The sequence below is a fragment of the Hyalella azteca genome, unplaced genomic scaffold (genome assembly GCF_000764305.2).
Source record: "Hyalella azteca isolate HAZT.00-mixed unplaced genomic scaffold, Hazt_2.0.2 contig17292, whole genome shotgun sequence".
Classification (NCBI taxonomy): Eukaryota; Metazoa; Arthropoda; class Malacostraca; order Amphipoda; family Hyalellidae; genus Hyalella; species Hyalella azteca.
In genome coordinates, this window is record NW_025947080.1 from 218916 (window position 1) to 227162 (window position 8247).

The following is an 8247-nucleotide window of genomic DNA, read 5'->3' on the forward strand; positions in this document are numbered from 1 at the left end:
CAACGTGTTAAATTCCCACTAAAATGGTGAGTGTTTTGTATCGTGCACAAATTCGTTCGAGTTCATTGATCAGAATTCGCTCTAATAGTGGAAAAACTTCGCTTGAGGATTTTATATTGCCCACATTATGATTCCGAGTTTTCGCTGCAGAAAATCTAAACATTTAGGGCTCGGGCATAAGCTTTTGTTAACCGTCCTTTTCTTGCAGTGTTTGTATGCTCTTCAATTTTTTGCCTTCAAGATTTTTCAAGATTGTATACGATCATAATTTTCTCGTCACCATGACTTTCGTTTTTAAATTTTTATCATTATTTATTTTTTAAGAAATAACGGCGCAGCTGGCGAGAATAACGGCCAAACTGCACAAACACCGAACCAACTGACCAAAATAATACGATGCAGTATAATATAGTCGAGTATATGGAATTTTACGTATTGATTTGTTTTATTATGTTTCATTAGTGGAGCTTCTCGTGTATGATTATTATTTTTTGCTCGTAAGTAATTAGCACCTTTTAAATATTTCACTCCGTATTTTCATTAGCTTCATCAAAATACTAGCATGTCTTGAAAAATTTGATGGTAATCTAAGTAGCGCCTATTGAAGCCTCCAAAATGCATAAATGAGTACCTTATTTTTAAAAACTCAAACAATATCAATAAAATTTTTCTCTAGAACTGGTTTTAATTCTATAGCAACTATTTACATTGACTCGTATACCAAGTAAAAATATATCATTATAGTTGATTAAAAAACATTTTCACATATCTTCGTGATTTGTTGGCGTGAACCTTGCTGCGTTCACACAAAAATCGTCTATCAATCTGTTATATATTATCAAATTCAAGATAAAATTTATATATCAAAATTTTTAAAGTCACAAAGCGTTGGTTACGTTGATAATTATTTTAATTCTCTATGTATGAATTCTGTTCATACAATCATACAATCATACATACAGCCATGATGATCAAGTGAAAAATCAAGCTGTTATATATTATCAAATTCAAGATAAAATTTATATATCAAAATTTTTTAAGTCACAAACCGTTGGTAACGTTGATAATTATTTTAATTCTGTATGTATGTATTCTGTTCTCCCAAGTTTAATGCTGACAAGTGTAAGAACTTCACCTCGGGAAGAACAATGATTACAGTATGAGAAGACACTGTTGCAACGAGCAAGTAATGATTGAAAAGTCTGCTGTGGAAATAATCTCGGAGTTTATGTCGACAATTAAGGAGCTGAAATTTTCTAAGCATGATGAAACGCAAGCTAACACATCCAACAAACTTCTTTGACTAATCAGGCGCTCATACGAGTTCCTAGATGCAGAAGCGATGAAGCTGTTGTTTGTTGCTGTCGTGAGCCCGAATCTAGAGTTTGGAAACGTTGTGTGGTCACCGAGATTTGAAAAGGACAAAAATTTAATAGAGAATGTTTAAAGACTTGCAACAATGATAATTCCAGGCTTAAAGGGCAAGCCCTGTGAAGAAGGATTAATGATCGCGCTCCTACTATGTTATTATACGTTTGCACAGGACAGCTACAAAAGCAGTCAGAAGTCTAGATTAATGGTACAACCCAATAAATTCGAGTATTTGAATCTGCTCACCATATATAATTACTCTTGTTTTTCTACGCCCCAACAAGCTTCCTGCATTATTGTACTTAGAAGATTGGTTTGGTAAGCCATCTAGAAATACAGATGTACGCTTGTTATTAGCCGATGGCAAGGACGAGGTGAACGTAAAACACATTAGTATATACTCGATAGCAATTTATTAACGTAGGGGACCAGAAGATGGTCTATAATGAATCTCTGGTGAAAAATAATTAGTTCAAGCTGCTGGTGTATACGCTTATGGTTGATGGCCCAGGGTCTGTAATCACTGAACCCAAAGAGAAAGAGAGAATCAGGCGGAAAAGCACTGTAACTGAGGTCAACCGATGTCACGACAGCACCGGCCGCACACTGTCAGTCAGTGGAGCTGGAAGGCAAGTAAGAAGTCATTTCCAAAGATCCTGCCAGCTTACTTTCAAAACTCGCTAAGTGAACGTAAGTACTTACGCTCTATTTTCTTGTCTATGATTGGTAGATTTTGCTTGAAAGGCCGTCAATGATTGGATGATGAACTTACGATCTCGTAACTTTTTTTGAAAGTATGGGCAGGCCTGTAAATAACGTAAGAAGAAAACGCTTGTATCTAAGTGAAACTGCACAACAATTTTTTAAATGTTTTTACACGAACTTGGATTCCATTTTGAACAAGAAAAAAGCGAACTGTAATCGCATACGAGTGCATAGTCATTATTTGAATTACAGAAACACTCCCTGAAAATCACGGGGGAAAATTGTACCTGTTGAATTTCAGTTGCCAGGCTTTGATTGTATTTATAACTTGAATGAAGAGCAGTGCAGTAAAGGTGTAGATCTGTGGGTTAGAACCTCTTATGGGGGCCAGCAAGTCAAGTTATCTGCAGAGCACCAATCTTGTAGAGAATCAGTGTGGTGCAAACTTTATCTCAGAGGCAAAGATAGTTTCCTCATAGGCGTCGACGCGTCGTGTATAGATCACTAAACAGTTCATCTGATTACGATGAAGTACTAAACAGTCTTTTACAAAGCAAGACTTTTCCTAGGTCACACACGTTGATCGTTTGTGATTTTAATCATTCAGAATTAGACTGGACAGATGAATCCTCTACTAGGGATGGGAATCCCCCAGCATCCTTGTTCATGTAGTATGTGAGAGACTCCTTCCTAGTCCAGCACGTTACAAAATCATCCCATTATAGAAGTAAACAGGCTCCTGGTGTTTACTAGTGATGAAACAATGTTACATGATCCATTGGGCAAAAGCCATCACCAATCATTGTTTTTCAGTCTTAAGTGCTGTACAGAGAGGACGCCTCGAAAGCGTGAGCGTTTGAATTTTGCGAAAGGCGACTATGATAAACTCCGTGAAGCAGTGAATGCAGTGAATATTTCGAACTGTATTAAGGACATGCATGAATGTGGCTGTGTCATGGTCATTTCTCAAGGACACGGTTAAATTATGTCTGCAGTTGATACGTGTGTACATAAATTTAAGCTCTGTCGATGAACAGTTTTAGCTTAGCTGAAAACCGAGAAGGAAGATTACCAGCGTTATTTACAGACTCGTAGCGATGATGAGTAAAAAACCTTCGAAAAAAATATTGCCACAAATGCACTAAAAGAACCCGAAAGCCTTCTTTTCGTACGCTAACTCGAAGTGCAAGACAAAGGATGGTATTTCTGATTTAAAAGTAGATCTGTAGTGACTCGAATTTATATCTCGCATTAGTATTTCTCTTGAATCTCATAATTAATTTTAATAAACCTTGAAACTCGTGATTATCGACCTCTGAAACAATATCTTACTTAATTATCTTGATCTCGATTGCTTATTTCGGATTATAAAAATATCCAGTCAGTTAATCATCAATTTTTGAACACGATTAACACAAGTGTAATTCCTGAATGATAGAAAGTGTAGTAAATATCGAAATAATTTTATGCATAAATCGTACCAACAAATATTGTGTGTTTTGTTTAGAATGCCAGTGGGGAACCATTTGTCAGTCGCGTGTTAATCATTTTTCTGAACGACGTCGTGAGGTGAACATCTGCTAAGGAGGTAAGACGCTATAAGTTCTTCACCACAATTCAATTCTTTTAATGAAATAAATATTTCAGTCTAACTGCCATAATTGCATCATTTTTATTTTTTGTATTCTTTGATATTGTTATTCCATGATGTTCATGTCATGTCGATTCTAACGACCATCCCACGCAGGTTAGGTTAGGTTACGTTAGGAGTAGCTGTTGCGGTAGGGCCTGTTGCGCCCCGGCCGGTTGTGCTCCGGCCTGTGACTGAACGGCTCTGTTGTGGTGGGCGCTTTGTGTCAAAAGCCGTGAAGATGCCCGGCTGCATTACGCTCGGGAAGGTATATGAATCGCATTGTGGACTTGGGCTATACTGACCTCTAGCTATCCACCCCCCTGATACAGGTGTTGATCGGCGGATTCTTTCTTCAGCCCGACTTTCTTCAAAAAATAACTGAAACTTAAGATTCTTCGCTCCACCCTACGTGATTTACAATGACCGCAATTAATTAGGGAAGAGAGACGGAAAATCTTAAATATTCATATCCAACCACTGTCAAGAGGACTGACCCCCCTCCAAAGATCAACGAAATATATCCTCTGATGAGAGCAAGGCTAATGTTCTTGATCAGTTTTTTAGTGGCGCATTTACTGAAGAGCACTTTAATAATATTCCAGCTATTAAAGAGCGCCCAGTTGGCTCTAAATTAACAAGTTTTGAAATACAAGGAGAAGAAGTTCTCAAGCGCCGAGTCGCCCTAAATCCCAATTAAAAAGTCACGCGGGCCGGACGGTTTCCACCTCAGATTACGCAAAGAGTTGGCAACCGTCCTAGCCTTTGACGTAATTTTTTCGAAAAACTTAGAACGAAGGGATCTTGCCAGCTGACTAGAAAGAAGCTTAAGTGACACCATTGTTAAGAAAATTAGATCAGTACTCGGACATGACGGACATGACGAGCGCAATAGCGCCTTTTTTCCATATATGAAAAAATGCGCTAAAAAGGTGACAAAAGCTGCCCGGGCAACTATCGCCCTGTCAGTTTGACGAGTGTCGTTTGCAAGGTAATGTAATCTGTTTTTAGGGATCGATTGATCGATCATTTGACTGTTAATAATCTCCTGTTAGACCGTCAACATGGCTTTATTACCGGTAGATCCTGCACCAGTAACCTCTTCTCTACTTTGAATGAACCCGCCTGCTTGACGAATGGGAGCCAGTATATGCAGTGTACCTCGCTTTTGCCAAGGCATTTTACAGTGTCACACATGATCGGCTGTTGCGTAAATTGAAGTCCTTGGGAATTGTGAGTAATGTACTCAAATCGATAAGAGATTTTATAGTCGGGAGACGACAAAGTATCAGTAATAATTCGAATGTATCAGAGTGGGCTTCAATGATCATAGGCGTGCCACAAAGAAGCGTTTCCGTGCCTGTTTTATTCGTTGCGTTCATAAACGATCTACCAGAAGCTGTGTCTACCGTGTGCTCGATGTATGCTGACGACACAAAAGATTATAATACAGTGATGAACACGTCACAAAAAGTACAGTTGCAAGGTGATCTTGAAGGGTTAGTAGACTGGGCTGATACGTGGCAGCTGCGTTTTAATGATGACAAGTGTAAAGTAATCCACCATTCCCACCCAGAACAATTAACAGAAAGATTACAGAATGAGAAGACAGTTGCAATGAGAGAGTAATGATGTCGAAGTCAACAATGGGAAAGACTTGAGAGTTAATGTCGAGAATGCTTTGAAATTTTCTAAGCATGTTGAAGTTCAATTAATATAGCCAACATCAGACTTGGACTGATCAGACGGCTTTTAGAGACGGCTTTAAAACAGAATTAGTATTCATTCACGAGTACCTAGATGCAGAAGAGATAAAGCTGTTATTTGATTCGCTGTCGTGCGTCCGAGCCTAGAGTTTGGAAAAGGCCGTGTGGTCACCAAAACTAGAAAAGGACAAAAATGTAGTCGAGAGTGTTCAAAGACGTGCAACAAGGATAATTCCGGGATTAAGGGGCAAGCCTTCTGCAGAAAGATTAAGATATACACTCAGCCTCATCATATACTACGGGTAGAGATAAAAAAAAATGACCCAGTATTCATTAAATCATACATTGATTCATCATATTAGAAGGTTCTCATCAAACTTACGAAGATTATGAAGCTTCCATGCCTCTGTTATCGACGTCGGCGTGGTGATCTCATTGAAGTATACATGTATACCCACGGTTTATACAAGGTGCCAGAAGGAGTCCTAGAATTTGAAACAAGAACCAACACCAGGGCCATGGCCCATGGCTATAAACTAAAAAACTTCGTTGTAGCACATCTATGCAACAACATTTCTTTTGTAACCCAGTGGTTACAGTTCAGTGTACCAAGATAAACGCAGAGAGGCGCGGGTTCGATCCCAGCTCTGTGCCCCAGTTCCTGGTCAGAATAAGCAAGGAGGCCGGGCGGTTGTGCACTGCAGACTTGTAGCAGTGAGTTGCGAGTTCGAGACTGCAAAATGCTGTGAATGTTCTGCGATGTTAAGCATCGGCAACAGGCCTGTGGCCTACTAACGCTGAAACCGCTATTATTATTGATCCCGCTTCGAGTCACCGACATGTGGAACAGCCTCCCTGACAGCATGCATCGTTGATTTGTTTGAAAGTTTGAACGCCTTCAAGAACAGACTAGACGAAGCTATGCAGGACTACAGAAGTATATGTTCAGTCTTGAAATGCCTATAGAAACTTACGGGGCTTTGCAAGAAGTCCAGCAGCTATCTCAATCAATTGTCAGTTATGGAAAGATCGGAAGGCCACAATTTAAACAGGACAGTGCATTTTATAGATAAATTTGAGACATCTATGGTTACTGATTTGATTTAGCCGGAATCCCTTGTCAGAAGGCCGGATCCCTTGTGGAATCAAGTCACGAAAAGTACAAAAATTGGCAACAGGCCATGGGCCTATTTCTTCAGGGCCGACAATTCTATTCTATTCTAAGAATCGGCTACAGGCCACATCAGGCTCTCAGCGCCGACATCACTATGATATACCTAATATGAATAGGTGTTTCATTATTATAATTTTCAGGTAGAAAAGCTAAATCAAATCAGTAACCATAGATGTCTCAAATTTATCTATAAAATGCACTGTCCTGTTTAAATTGTGGTCTGAAGTTGCTATGTTATGATTTTGAAGAATATCGCGCCAAAATTTTTCGAAAGTGAAATTAGCCAAATTGGATGGCAACACTGCTGAAACACAACAAATATTGGACATAATGTTTTCAGCGGAAGGTTGTCGTTGAAAATCAATTAAATTTGCTAGTTTCCATTGCGAATAAAACATTGTGCTTCTTCTTAAACGTCACTAGAAAAATTGCCGCAGCTGTAGTCATTTTTACGGTTGATGAGTATTTCATTCAGTTATTATTTAAGCCGAATCAAGCGTATTGCAACTTGCCTGTACAGCTGTAAGGGAGCTGGGAGTGTAGCCTGTAGCCTGAGTGTAGGCTGTTCTGCTCTCCTGAGAAGAGATGCCGCTGTTGATTGAGTGTTGAATATTGAATTTTGTTACGACTTACGCAGTTACGGTTACGCTACAAGGCTACAGTGAATTCATTGATATTTTAACTAATTTTACAAAACCAGATTTTCATCAGTGGTAATTTACATGAAGAATGCCTAATTTTGTTGATAAGAATGAGATTAGTACTTGGCTTTATGATTTAGGTATCGTATCAGTTTAGCCTAGCTATAGTAGGCTATGCATGCAATCATTGCAATGACTGGATCAGGTCCACAGGATTTGTCATTTTGATCATTGATTATGATATGGGTTTTCTGAGTTCAATAGCTATGATGCTATCCTAGGCCTACTAGGTAGGCTAAATTTGAAATGAATGTTGTACTCTAAGAAGTTAATTACTAACATCAAAAAATGCTTTCATATTTATCTTAGGTACTTTTGGTCTAAGAATCTACCTAAGTTCAATTCATGCAATTGATTGAGTAGGCCTAAGTCCTAACCATCATTGAATCAACAATGTTAGTATGCAACATGATTGGCTGACTTTTATTGACTATATATATATAATTCAGTGATGCTGCGATTATTTTCACCCTGGACCCAGACGCTCCACTCATGAGTGTAGCCCTCCTCAGTGGATAAATATAAAATAAAAACAAAAAATCTTATCTCTGTTTGAAATTTTTGAGCTGTTGCTATTAAGGCATCGGCATGGCATGGAATAGGGTAAACGCACCATATTCCGACACATTAAGGATGTACCGCAGGATGGAGTTCTAATATTGACGGTTCATATATTATTCCCGATACACCTACGCCAGTTTTTCGATACAACATTATTTGAGGCAAAAAATGAACTTCTTATAGGCTTAAAACATGTATGGGTATGCTAAGTTTCTAGGTATAAGGTAATTCACTTGGAAATGTTGCGTGCCAGCAAGGCTGCAGGCGCAGCTTTCACTCAACAATTAAAATTATACAAAGTATTAGTTCGTTAAAGATTTGTCTCTTAATATGACTGCAAAGAAGTAAACTTAATAAAGTAATTACAGCTACCGTGACTACGCTGTCAAGCAGACTTTT